The 14,022-nt window shown below is 37.7% G+C and overlaps 1 long non-coding RNA gene across 2 annotated transcripts in view; it reads left to right on the forward strand.

Annotated features, from left to right (window-relative positions):
- The window catches only part of LOC110255461, a 63,815-nt gene that overhangs the window by 34,919 nt on the left and 14,874 nt on the right, over positions 1-14,022 (forward strand). For both annotated transcript variants that reach the window (XR_002335746.1, XR_002335745.1), the window contains exon 3: positions 13,497-13,655. This is a non-coding gene — a long non-coding RNA (uncharacterized LOC110255461). The remainder of the gene's footprint in view (positions 1-13,496; positions 13,656-14,022) is intronic.

The following is a 14,022-nucleotide window of genomic DNA, read 5'->3' on the forward strand; positions in this document are numbered from 1 at the left end:
TCAAAGACAGATATGAGAGTTTTGGTTACCTGGGTTTGGTGATCTTAGAGTCTGGAAAACAGGAAACAGTAACTAGAAAGATGAACAGGTATGTAACATTTAGATGAGAATTTGTTTGCCACCACAGATTGCTTGCAATAAAAGTCATTTCTGGAATGCCCATTATGTAGCAGGCATTTCCACATCTACTCTTTCAGTTATTTTCCTGACCAACTTTTTGTGGAAGCTGGGAAACAGAGAGATTGAGGTTAAGGGAATTGTACAGAATCATAGAGCAGGAGGTAAGATTTGAACTCAGGTTTATTGACAACAGGGCACATCTTTTTTTGCATTATATGATCTTAGAACACAGGATTCCATTACATATGGAAAATTGACATAGTCACTGTTTTCAAGGAGCTTAAAGTTCAACTGAAGAGAAATATACACTCATGGTAAAAAGATTTACTGTCAAATATGCTCAAAGAGCTAAAGAGCTAAAAAATGAACAAAAACTAAAGGAAATCAGGAAGACAACATGAAAGCCAAATAAGAATACAAGGGAAGAGGGAGTTCTCGTTGTGGCTCAGTGGTTAACGGACCCAACTTGTATCCACGAGGATGTGGGTCCCATCCCTGGCTCATTTAGTGGGTTAAGGATCTGGCGTTGCTATGAGCTGTGGTGTAGGTCGCAGATGCAGCTTGGGTCCCATCTTGCTGTGCCTGTGGTATAGGCCAGCAGCTACAGTTCTGATTAGACCCCTAGCCTGGGAACCTCCATATGCCATGGATGCAGCCCTAAAAAGACAAAAACAAAAAGCAAAAAAAGAGGTAGAAATTATGTAAATGAACCAAACAGAAATTTTGGGGCTGAAAAGTACCCTAGCTAAAATGAAAACTTTTCTAAGGGGATAAAGAACAAGCATATGGAAGATGGTGGGGTAGGAAGATCCTGAGCTCACTCCATCCTGCAAATACACCGCAACTACAACCACATGTGGAAAAACTCCCTCTGAGAACACCCTGAAAGACCATCAGAACAGCTTTTCTATAACTAAGGATATGAAGAAATAAAGAAAGAAAAAAAAGAAAAAAAAAAAAAACACACTGCGACTGGTGGGAGGGGGAAAAGAAATTATCTAGTTGAGACCCACACCCCTGGTGGGTGACCAGAGGAGGCAGATATCACAAGCTCCAGGATTTTCCCTAAGGAGTGAGGAGTTCAAACCACACATTGGGCACCCTAGTCCCAGAGTGTGACCCTGGGAAGATAAGCCCTCTGGGCTGGTTTTGAAAACAAGAAGGGCTCATGACAGGGCCATAGGAATCAATACTCCACTCTAAGTCTCACACACAGACTTGCTTCCTCCCAGGGAAACGCAAACTAATATTACGGTGAGGTATCACCTCCCACCTGTCAGAATTGCTGTTGTCAAAAAGACAAAAAAAAAAAAAAGTGTTGTTGAGGATATGGAGAAAAGGGAACCGTACTACATTATTGATGGGAGTGTAAATTGATGCAGCCATATGTAAAACAGTACATAGGGTTAGGGTTAGGGTTCCTCAAAAAATTAAAAACAGAACTGCTACATGATCTAACAGTTCCATGCCTGGTTATTTATATAAAGAAAACAAAAACTAATTTAAAAAGATATATATACTACTACATTCATAGCAGCATTATTTATAATAACCATGATATTGAAGCAACCAGTGTGCCCAATGACAGGTGAATGGGTAAAGAAGGTGTGGTCAACCATAAAAAAGAATGACATCTTGGAGTTCCCGTCGTGGCTCAGTGGTTAACGAATCTGACTAGGAACCATGTGGTTGCGGGTTCGATCCCTGGCCTTGCTCAGTTGGCTAAGGATCTGGCGTTGCCGTGAGCTGTGGTGTAGGTTGCAGATGCGGCTTGGATCCTGTGTTGCTGAGGCTCTGGTGTAGGCTGGTGGCTACAGCTCTGATTCGACCCCTAGCCTGGGAATCTCCACATGCCATAGGAGTGGCCTAAGAAATGGCAAAAAGACAAAAAAAAAAAAAAAAAGAATGACATCTTGTTACTTGTGAAAACATGGATTGTCCTAGAGGGTATTATGCTAAATGAAATAAGTCAAAGACAAATACTATATGATTTCACCTATGTGTGAAATCTAAAAGGCAAAGCAAATGAAAAATGTAACAAAACGGAAACAAACTCACATAGCACAAACTAGAGGTTACCACATGGGAGAGAGGTGTGGGGAGTGGCAGAATAGGTGAAGAGGATTAAGACATATAAACTGTCAATTGTAAAATAAATGTCCTAGGGATGTAATGTTTGGCACAGGGAATGTAGTCAATATTTTATCATAACTTTACATGGTGTGTAACCTATAAAAACATGTTTTACACCCCAAACTAATACAAGTCAACTATATTTCAATAAACTAAAAATAAAGGGGGGGAAAAGGAGAAGAATTCATGAGGAGGTTCCATCAGCAGGTTTGAGCATGCAGAAGAACCAATGCAGAAAATAGGATGATTAAATTGATAAAATCTGAGGGATAGAAAGAAAAAGGAACAGAGAAAGATGAACAGAGCATAAAGGATTGTGGACACCATCAAACAGAACCAGCATAACATAATGGGAGTTCGAGAAGAAGAGAATGGAGGAGAAAGATTATTTGAAGAAAGAACAGTTGAAAACAGCTTAAATTTGATGAAAAACATAAATATACAAAGTTAAGAAGCTCCACTAACTCCAAGTAAGCTGACTTCAGCAACCCGCATTGAGACACATTATATTCAAATTATTGAAATTTTAGAACAAAGAGAGAAACTTGAAAGCAGTAAGATAACTCATCATGTACAAGGGATACTTATAAGTTTATTACCCAATTTCTCATCAGAAACTGTGGAGGCAGAATGCAGTGAAATGATATATTTAAAGTGATGAACCATGCTATGATTAATAACTGTACTTGGCAAAAATATCCTCCAAAAATGACATAGAAATTAACATGTTCCTAGAGGAGCTAAGGAAATTTATTGTAACTAGATCTGCTAAGGCGAGTGCTTCAGGTTGAAGCGAAAGGACACTAGATAGCAATTTGAAGCTATATAAAAAAATAAAAATCTCCTATAAAGTTAAATACCTGGACAAACATAGAAACTAATATTATTGCAATCTTGGCTTGTAACTCCATCTTTATCTTTGACAACATTTGTAAAGTAAATATGTAAAAAAGAATTATAATTTATGTTATTAGTCAATGTATAATGATGGAATTTGTGGTATAACTAACAGAAAGAGCTGTGTAAGATTAGAGTTTTAGCATGTAATTGAAGTTAAGTTGGTATCAATTCAAAATAGATTGTTGCAACTTTAGGATATTATATGCAATCCCCATAGTAACTGAAAAGAAAATATCTATAGACTACACACAAAAGAAATGAGAAAGGAATCAAAATGTGTCACTACAGAAAATCAACTACACACAACAGAAAGCAATAATGAAGCAAATGAAGAATGGAAAACAAATGGCAAAATGTCAGAAGTTCTTTTGAATCAGTTAATTACCTTAACTGTAAATGGATTAAGCTCTTCAATCAAAAAGGCACAGATTGGCAGAATGGATTAAAAAATATGATCTATAAGCATCTTAGATCTAAAGACACAAATAGATGGAAAGTGAAAGAATGGCCAAAAAAAAAAAGAGATATTCTAGGTAAAGAAGCTGGAGTGCCTATGCTAATATCAGCAAAAATAGACTTTAAATCAAAAACTGTTACAAGATACAAAGAAAGACATTATATATTAATAAAAGTATCCATTTATCAAGAAAAATCTAACAATTATACATACACCAAACATCAGATTCCCAAAATATATAAAGCAAACATTGACAGAATTGAAAAGAGAAATAGACAGCTCTACAATAATAGAGACTTCAATACCTCACTTTCAATAATGTCTGGAACAACCAGACAGAAGATCAATAAGGAAACAGGATGTGAACAATACTATTCGCTAATTAGACCTACCAGACATATGTAGAAAACATCATCTAATAATAGCAGAATGTACATTTTCTCAGGTATACATGGAACATTCGCCATGATGGATCATATGTTAGATCACAAAACAAATCTTAATAAAATGAAAAAATTTAAATCATATAAAGTATATTTTCTGACCACAGTGGACTGAAGCTAAGGATGAATAACAAGAAAAATTGTAAAATTCACAAACACGTAGAAATTAAACAACACACCCATAAACAATCAATAGGTCAGAGAAGATGTCATAGGGAAATTAGAAAATACCTTGCAACAAATGAAATGAAAACACAGTGTACCAAAACTTCTGGAATACTTGAAAGGGAGTGCTAAGAGGGAAATTTTAGTTATAAATCCATCCATTAAAAAAAAGAGGTAAGGAGTTCCCGTCGTGGCGCAGTGGTTAACGAATCCGACTAGGAACCATGAGGTTGCGGGTTCGATCCCTGCCCTTGCTCAGTGGGTTAACGATCCGGTGTTGCCGTAGCTGTGGTGTAGGTTGCAGACGCGGCTCGGATCCCGCGTTGCTGTGGCTCTGGCGTAGGCCGGTGGCTACAGCTCCGATTCAACCCCTAGCCTGGGAACCTCCATATGCCGCAGGAGCGGCCCAAGAAATAGCAACAACAACAACAACAGCAAAAAGACAAAAAATAAAAAAAATAAAAAAAAGAGGTAAGATCTCAAGTCAACATGACTTTATGACTTAAACTAGAAAAAGAGCAGTCTAAACCTAAAGTGATCAGAAAGAAGCAAATGGTAAAATTGGAATGGAGATAAATAAAACAGAGCCTAGAAAAACAATAGAGAAATTTAAGGAAATCAAGAGTTTCTTCTTTGAAAAGATCAACAAAAATTACAAACCTTTAGCTAGACTAAGAGCAAAAGAGAGAAGAATCATAGTGCTAAAATCAGAAATGAAAGTGGGGCTATTACTACAAGTAAATACATAAATAAAAAAGATTTTAAGAGAATACTATGTACTTTTGTATACCAACAAATTGGATAATCTAGATGAAATGGACAAATTCCAAGAAACAAACAATTCATCAATACTGATTTGTGAAGAAATACAAAATATGACTACTAAGGATATTGAATCAGTAATGAATGACTGCTAGTAAGGAGACTACTGTGACTAAGGAGATTGAGTTAGTAAACAAAACCACCTGAATAAAGAAAAGCCCAAAGAATGGCTTCACTGATAAATTCTACCAAACCTTTAAAAAAGAATGACCACCAATTCTTCTCAAACTCCTCCAGAAAACCGAAGAGGAGGGAATCCTTTTTAACTCAAGGCCAGACCTCCCCCACCCAAAAAAAAAAAATACAGTGAAAACTACAGACCAATTTCCCTGAATATTGCTGGAAAAATCCTCAATAAAATACAAGCAAACCAGATTCAGCAGTATATTAAAAGGATTATACAACATGACCAAGGGCATTTTACTCCTGGGATGCAAGGCTGTTTCAACATAAGATAATTAATCAATATAATGTCAAATTAATAGAATAAAGAAATAAAACACATAATCAACTCAATTGATGAAGAAAACCATTTTATAATATTCAATATTCTTTCATGATTAAAACTGAAAAGACTAAGAATAGAAGGAAACTTCCTCAAGGTGAAAAAGGCCATCTATGAAAAACCAACAGCTAACATACTCAGTGGTGAAAGACTGATAGTTTTTTTTTTTAAGATCAGGAACAAGATATGAATGCCTGCTTTCATCACTTCTTTGCAACATTGTATTTGAAGTTATAGTTAGACCAACTAAGCAAGAAGAAGAAACAAAAGGCATCCAAATTTGAAAGGAAGACATAAAAGTATTTGCAGGTGATATGATTTTTATATATAGAAAACCTAAGATCCCACACAGAAAAAACTGCTAGACTGCTAGGGCTAATAAACACATTCAACAAAGAGTGGGACACAAAAATCGACATACAAAATAATCAGCCTTTTTATAAATTAGGAAACAATTCCATTTACAGTAGCATCTAAAGTACATAAAATATTTAGGAGTAAATTTAATCCAGTAAACTTGGAAAACGCAAAACATTGCTGAAAACAATGAAAGAAGACATAAATAGGTAGAGAAATAGCCTGTATTCATGGATTAGAAAATATAATATTGTTCAGATGATAATACTACCCAAAGTGGCCTACAAATTTATTGCAATACCTGTCAAAATCCCAACAACCTGTTTTGCAGGAATAGAACAACCTATCCTAAAATTCATATAGACTCTCAAGAGACCCTGAGTAGCCAAAACATTCTTGAAAAAGAAGAAAAAAATTGGAGGAACATTTAATGGGGAAAGGACAGTCTTCAACAACTGGTTCTGGGAGAATTGGGTATCTTTAGGTAAAAGAATAAATTTGGTCCCATACCTGACACCACATACAAAGATTAACTCAAAATGCAATTAAGATCTAAATATAAGAACTGAAACTATAAAGCTATAAGATATAGGGGGAAAACTTCACGACATTGAATTTGACAATGATTTTTTGGATATGACAACAAAAGGACAGACAACAAAGGAAAAATAGATAAATTAGACTTCATAAAGATTAACTTTTGGGCAGCAAATGATACTCAAGAGTGAAAAAGCAATCCATGGAATGGAAGAAGATATTTGGAAATTGTGTATTTAATAGGAGATTAATATCTAGAATATGTAAAGAGCTCCTACACCTCAGTAATGACAGCAAAACCCCCTCAAAAATGGGCAGATATTTTTGGATAGATATTTCTCAAAAAAAGGTATATAAGAGGTCAATAGACACATGAAAATATGCTCAATGTAATGGCTAGTATCACCCTAGCCATTATGAAAATGCAAACCAAAACCACAATTAGACTCAAACCAAAACCACAATTTGACTCTACTTCATATTCCTTAGAATGACTATGGCAAAAAGATTAAAAAAAAGGAAAATAGCAGGTGTTATTAAGGCTGTGGTAAAATTTGAACCCTTGTGCATTGTTGGTGAGAAGGTAAAATGTTGCAACTGCTGTAGAAAACTATTTTGTAGTTTGTCAAGAAGTTAAACATAGTGTCACCATACGATTGAGCAATTCCTCTTCTAGGTACTCCAAATTATTGAATGCAGGGACCCAAAGAGAGACTTGTACACCAACTTTCAGTAAAACTTTAGTAAAAAGGTGGCAATCACAAATGCTTATTAACCAATAAATGTGTTATGCATGCACAGAATGTAATATTATTTCGCCTTAAAAAGGAATGAAATTTTGGTGCATACTCAAGCATGACTGAACCTTGGAAATATGCTAAGTGAAATAAGCTAGACAAAAAAGGACAATTGTTGCATGATTTCACGTACGTGAGTGTTGAGAATGGGCAAATTCATGGAGACAGAAGGTAGAGGAGTAATAGTTTCTATTTGGGATGATGAAAAAAGTTCTGGAAATGAACAATGGTGATGGTTGCACAGTATCCTGAAAGTACTTAATACCCTGAATTGTATGTTTTAAAATGTTTAAGATGGTAAATTTTATGTTGTGTTTATTTTGCCTCAGAAAAAAAATCTCAGGAAAAGATTGGCTACCACTTAAAAGACAGGGCCAGTGTAATATCCTGAGTAGAGAGACATTATAACTTGCATCTTCCCAGAAACAATGGCTCCTACTAAATCATCTGTATTCCTTTGCCTGCTTCTCCTCTATAACTAATGATGTTTTTGCCAAAACTTGGCCCCTGTCCGCCATTCTGAACAGAAATGCAGAGACAGAGTTTTGGGTGAAGGAGAAAGAGACAGCTTTTTTATAGCTTTGCCAGGCGAAGGGGGCCACAGCAGGCCAATGCCTTAAAGACTGTACCCACCCCACCTTGCAAGGGATTAGGAGGTGATTTGTTAGTTTGGGGAGTGGAAAAATAGGGCCTCAGATAAGGATCAGGGTAGAAACAAGCCTGCATTGTCTTTTAAAGCTGGTGTTTAGCGGCCCGGGGGCAGGTTCTGGTGGTTCTCCTCTTTCCTGGAATAAAGAATGTTTCATGGAGTAGTTCTTGCATTTGATGGAGGTTATGGTTCTGCAGAAAGGCTCAAAGATACTGTTATGTATATTCCTTGGGGAGGAACCAACCCTGCCCCAAGGCTGCACTGTTGTCTCTGAATTGCTCCTCCCTGGTCTTTGCATCCCCTCCCTTCCCTGATTAGCAACTGCCCTTGGAACTCCAGAGAAGCTCAAGGAGGCTGAGGCTTGTTTCCTAAGAACAAGAAATGAAGGACACAGAAAGGCTTGTATGCCCATGAGCCTTACCGGGCCCTAGTTTGGTTATAATACCCCAGGTCTCTGCAGGATGGCCAGCTGAACTTTGTGGCACATATGTGAGAGTGTTCTTTTATCCTATCTACCCCTCACTTGTCATATATGAGTCTGGCATACTATTATTCACTTTTAAAAACTGAGATAGAGTTGATATATAACATTACATTAGTTTCAGATGTATAACATATGGATTCAAAATATGTATATGTTGTGAAATGATCCCAGTAAAGTAGTGATACGTCTAGTTAACAGCTATCACCACACAGTTACATTTTTTTTCCATTGATGAGAACTTTTGAGTTACTCTCTTCGCAACTTTCAAATATACAGTACACTATTACTAACTGTAGTCATTTAAAAACATATGTGTATATTTAGGGTTCGGAAATTGGATGTGGACAAAGTGCATATATGTATTGTGGTAGTGATTTTTAAATTCTCCTCTCTGGAAAATTACTTAAATTGATGATTTATTTTATAATCCATGGTGTAGGCACATAGGGGAAATACGGCAGTGACACTAAACTTTAAATGGTATGTAAAGAGCATGAGGAAGTAATTAGCCAAGAGGAAATTAAGTAAGAAAACTTAGGTGAGGGAGACTTCTTGGTGCTAACTCCTGGGGTTGGCTAGAAAGTGGCAACACAAAATAGAAGGGAGAAAGTTTCACATTTTAAGTTAAGAGAATAGACTAGAGATGTATCAAGAAATACGTCAGCCTAAAGACATATGTCTATATATATATAGAGAGAGAGAGACATATATATGTAGTTATATATATACACACACACATATTCACTTGTAAGCCTCATGACAAGCCTATGAGGTAGATATTATTTTTAACCACACTTTACAAACGAAGAAATTTAGAGACAGAATAAGTAACCCCTACAAGGTGAGATAGCTAGTAATTGACAGAGCTACAATTTGAACCTTCTCACCACCACTAGCTCTGCTTGCTCTTGCTCCTGGTAAGAGAAATGTCCTTAAAAAGAAAAAGGAAATAAATATTTACTGAACATTTAAAACTATCAGCAACTGAATTTATAATGGTTGAACACCATTGTATGGTGGAATATTAGCCAAGGAGTACATGAGAAAGGACCTTCCTGTGGCCATGTGTAGGCTAATTCTTGCATTTTTTTTTTTTTTTCTGGCTGCACCTGCAGCATATGGAAGTTCCCAAGTTAGGGATCAAATCAGAGGTACGGCTGTGGCCTCACCACAGCCATAGCAATGCGGGATCGGAGCTGCATCTGTGACCCACACCACACCTCACGGCAATGCCAGATCTTTAGCCCACTAAGCAAGGCCACAGATAGGACCCCACATCCCCATGGATACTAGTGGCTTTGTAACCCACTGAGCCACAATGGGAACTCCAAGGGTGCATTTTGATACCTGTATGGTGGAAGCACGATCGAACTTAGACCTATAACAGGTGATGGTGCCTCTCTGTGTGTGGGAGGGGGTCTCTTCAGATGGAGTGAGTCACAGTGTGCTTTGAGTGTGGGGATGTGACAATGTTTTGGATAGGCAAAGTTTACTAGGTAGTCATAGCTAAATTAGGTGCTTGCTGTTATGACTTTCATTTCAAATAAGAAAATTGAGCCTTAAATGGAGTAACTCTTCCACAATTGGGACCCCAACATAGGCCTGTCTGCCTGACCCCTTGAGCTCCGAACTAAAGAGTTAGGGAAGTGTGTGTCCTCAGCCAGACACATTTCTGGAGCTTTTCTCTAAAAATCTTGGCAAGTTTTTTGTTGTGTTTTAGTAAGGGAGCCGATCTCTTGTTCTTTTATGTGCTGATTAATGCTTTAGAGCCATTCCAAAGGGAGGCCTCCCGGGATACAGGACTTCCTGTGTTACCCACAAGCTTGATATGTATATCTTTTATGTCTTCATATAATTGGCTGATAAAAATGTTGAATAAGAGATGACCAGAACTGGGCGGCGTTTCAGAATAATCTCAAAAGACTGATGTTATGGGCCAAAATCAATAAGATGAAATTCAACTGAGTAAAATGTCAAGTCCTGACTTGAGGCTAAAAATAAATTACATAAAATACCAGGTGGTACAGTTCTGGTTTGAAAAAGGCTTGCAATTTTGTTGACTGCTCTTCAGATGAGACCACCCTGTGAAATAATGAATCAAACAGCGTGGAGTATTAGGCTGCATTAAAAGTAGGGTTGGTAACCAGAGCAGGGGAGATGGTGCACCATTGTCCATGGTGCTGGTCACCTGGTTTAGGTCCACCTAAAAAGCAGATTAATTCTACATGAAGAGCGACACTAACATTCAGAGGACGTGGTCAAATGGATGGTAAGTGTGAGAAAACCAGGACCAATGAGAAGTAACTCAGGAAATTTGAGCCAGGGAAGGCATTGATAAAAGAAGCCTTTGAGGACAGCTAAACTACACATTCCCCACTGGGAGAGCACTAGAAATGCTGAGTACCTCCTGTACCAGCAGGCACAGGTGTGGAGAATCCCGGGGTTAAGGAAAGGATGGAGGGTATGTCAACCCATCCATCCTCTTCTCAACAGGCACATGGTGCTGCATTTCAGCTCTGTTGTGAGCATCCCATGTTGTCTTGGGGCCCTCAGTGAGGCATTCACATCCTAGAATCACAGTGAGATGTGGGGCCCTGTGGTGCCCACTTGACTGCCCCAACCTAGCCCAGACCTGAGTAGGCACTGGATTCCCAAGGGAATTAACCCATGGGATAGACTGTCTAGATGCCTCTGGCTCTCCATGCTGAGACTCTATAATTTGAGCTGACCACATTGAGCTCCTGATGCTTAAAGAGAGCTTTCAGAATCAAAGAGTTTCTTTTCTCTTTCATCAAAGACTATTGTCTAGCTTAGAACCCAAGAAAGCCATCTCCAATACTCATTACTGAGTAACAACTTCTTTGTTCTAGTGGATATGATTGATTCTGTGACATGACTGGTTCTGCATGTGAGTAGCTTAAGAGCACCATAATTTAATGGAAACAAAAATACATTGGTTTAGATATTATTCGTAAATAATAACAGGGGTAGGTAATGTGTGGTATGGAAAGAGAGTGGTCCCAGAGCTGGGGAACACTAGGGTTTAGACTAAAGCATTGCAGTTGAGCTTACTATTTTAAATGAAGAACTGACAAATTAAAGAATAAGAGGTACACTTTTTCTAAAATCAGTACTTTTGTTGCAAGGATCAAATTGTATAAATGATTTCGGTGGCATAAAATGTCATAGAAGTTTTATTTTAGAATGCAGAAATGCATTTCATTTCTCTATTTCTTATACCAACCCTTCCCCCAAAGTTGAATGTATTTGATAAATGTCTGTTGAAAGCAGAATAAATTTTAAGACATGTACTGCTTTGTATAGAATATATACATACTAGGAATTAAAAGAAGGCAAAAATCTGTGTTTCGGTTGGGCAAGTCATTATGAACTTGAGTTGAGGCATGATGGTCGGGTTCATGCATGAATGGTTAAGAGGTCTCTGTCCTTGTTATCACTGAATTAACCTTTCTATTCAGGGGATTCACAGGGACATGTTAGATTTGTCAAGGGGCTGAATTATCCAGCTCTCCCCATCAGAGTTTAGAGAAGAGACAGAATGCTCAGGAGATCAAGATGATGAGTTAAGATCCAAGAGAGACCAAGAGTTAACCAGCTCAGAAGGGTTGTATGTTGTCGCGTGGTCTGCCGTGAATGCTTCTTTCTCTTTCATTTTTGCACAAATTAATAAACTGAGTTAAAACTCATTTATGACACTGAAGTATTTTAGGCATAGTATTCCGTCATATAGATATATTGCAGTTGAATACATTTCCTAACATTAGATATTTACGTTTCCTACTTTTTATTATGAATTATGCTGCAAGGACTATTTTGCACATATATCTCTGTGTATGTCTCTGATAATTTCCTAAGGATGTTATTCTACAAGTGGGAGTGCTCTGTCAAAAGGTGTACTTCTTAAAGTTTTTGCAATTGACTGCCAAAGAGTACTCTGGAAAGACTCTGCTGATCTACTTTCCTTCCACCAGCGGTGCATGGTAATGCTAGCTCTGCACATTCACCAGCTCTGGGACTTGTCTTTCTTTTCAGCCATGACAGATTTTAATTATATAAAAAAATGGCATCTCCTTGAAGTTTTCAGTTTAGTGTCTTTGCTTGCCACAAAGGCTAAACTTTTCCATAGATTATTGTTTGTGCAATTTTTTTTTTGGCCCATTGTCTATTTATGTCACTATATGTTTTTCAGATTGTCTCAGTATTGTTTTCTCATTAGCCCATTGAGGGCAGAGGCTTTCTTTTCTTTTTTTTTCTTTTCTTTTTTGACAATCTGATGCTTCTTTAATGATCTGCATAAAGTTGTATAGTTTTGGATTTTGCATATAAATGGAAGCCAGTTCTATCCATGAACACATGTCTTCTATGAATAGCCGAATCATGCATTTTGGAGATAAACTGGAGGAAGGAAAAGTCATCAGGGTGAGGGATGTGAGTCGTCAGGTCCGGAGATCCGGGGAAAGGGTCTGGGGTGAGCTTTCCCCACCGCCAGAGGGGATCTGCCTTTGCTTCAGTCTCCTGCAGCAGGACCTTATGGCATGAAGGTGCAGGTTAAGCTAGTGGGCAGAGGCTCTTTTGGCCCAATATGTTACCCAACACATAGTCAATATTCATAGGAGATGTTTTGAAGTGATTGGTTTCTAGGGCTTTGCCAATCACCCAGCCTGAATGAGGTGGCAGCAGACCAGGCAATTGACTTTATCTACTATTCAGATAAGCACTGTGATTAGCGAAGGAAAATTTCCCTTCTGAATCACATGACTTGATCATGTATGTGTATAAGGGAGTTTGGGATTAGTAGATGCAAACTGTTGCATTTGGACTGGATAAGTAATGAGACACAGGGAATTGTATCTAGTCACTTGTGATGGAACTTGATGGAAGATAATGTGAGAAAAAGAATGTGTGTGTGGGAGATGTATGATTGGGTCACTTTGCTATACAGCAGAAATTGACAGAACATTGTAAATCAACTATAATAGAAAAAAATCTTAAAAAAAGATTCACTTTTGCTACTGCACAGCCCCTTGTATCTAACCTTAAAGACCCTTTAAATACAAGGAAGAATTGAGCTCAGGGATCTAACATATCTGTTCTTTGAACTTCCAGCTCCCAAGAAGTTGTATGAAGCCTCCAACTTGGGACCTCCTTGGGGAGCCAAGAGAAGGGCAGTGGGCAAATGCTGGATAGTTGGGCAAGGTTTCAGGACCCTGACATCTCTAAGGCCTATGAGTAATCACTCTTCAGTATCTGCAAGGGAAGAATGAGGTTGGTGGAAAGAATATAAAAATATACAATGTACAGAATAATTTAAAGATCAATGGATGTTTATGCACTAAAAGAAGTGATTTCAGGAGGGAGAAAATAACTGTCCTCAATTGCACTTTAAATATAAAAGCTATAAAAACACACATTTTTCTAACTCAAACTGGGTATGACAATGGATTAATGAAGGAACACTATTTACTTCATGCAAGCTACTATTGCTCATAAGTTTGTTTATTCATTCAGTCATTTAACAAATATCCTTTAAATTCCTAATGGGAGCCAGACACTATGGTAAGTGCTGAAAACTCAAGGGAAAACGACACAGCCGTTGTCCTTGCTCTCAAAGCAAATCAGGAATATCTGTGCA

Source organism: Sus scrofa, chromosome 9 (genome assembly GCF_000003025.6).
Source record: "Sus scrofa isolate TJ Tabasco breed Duroc chromosome 9, Sscrofa11.1, whole genome shotgun sequence".
Taxonomy (NCBI): Eukaryota; Metazoa; Chordata; class Mammalia; order Artiodactyla; family Suidae; genus Sus; species Sus scrofa.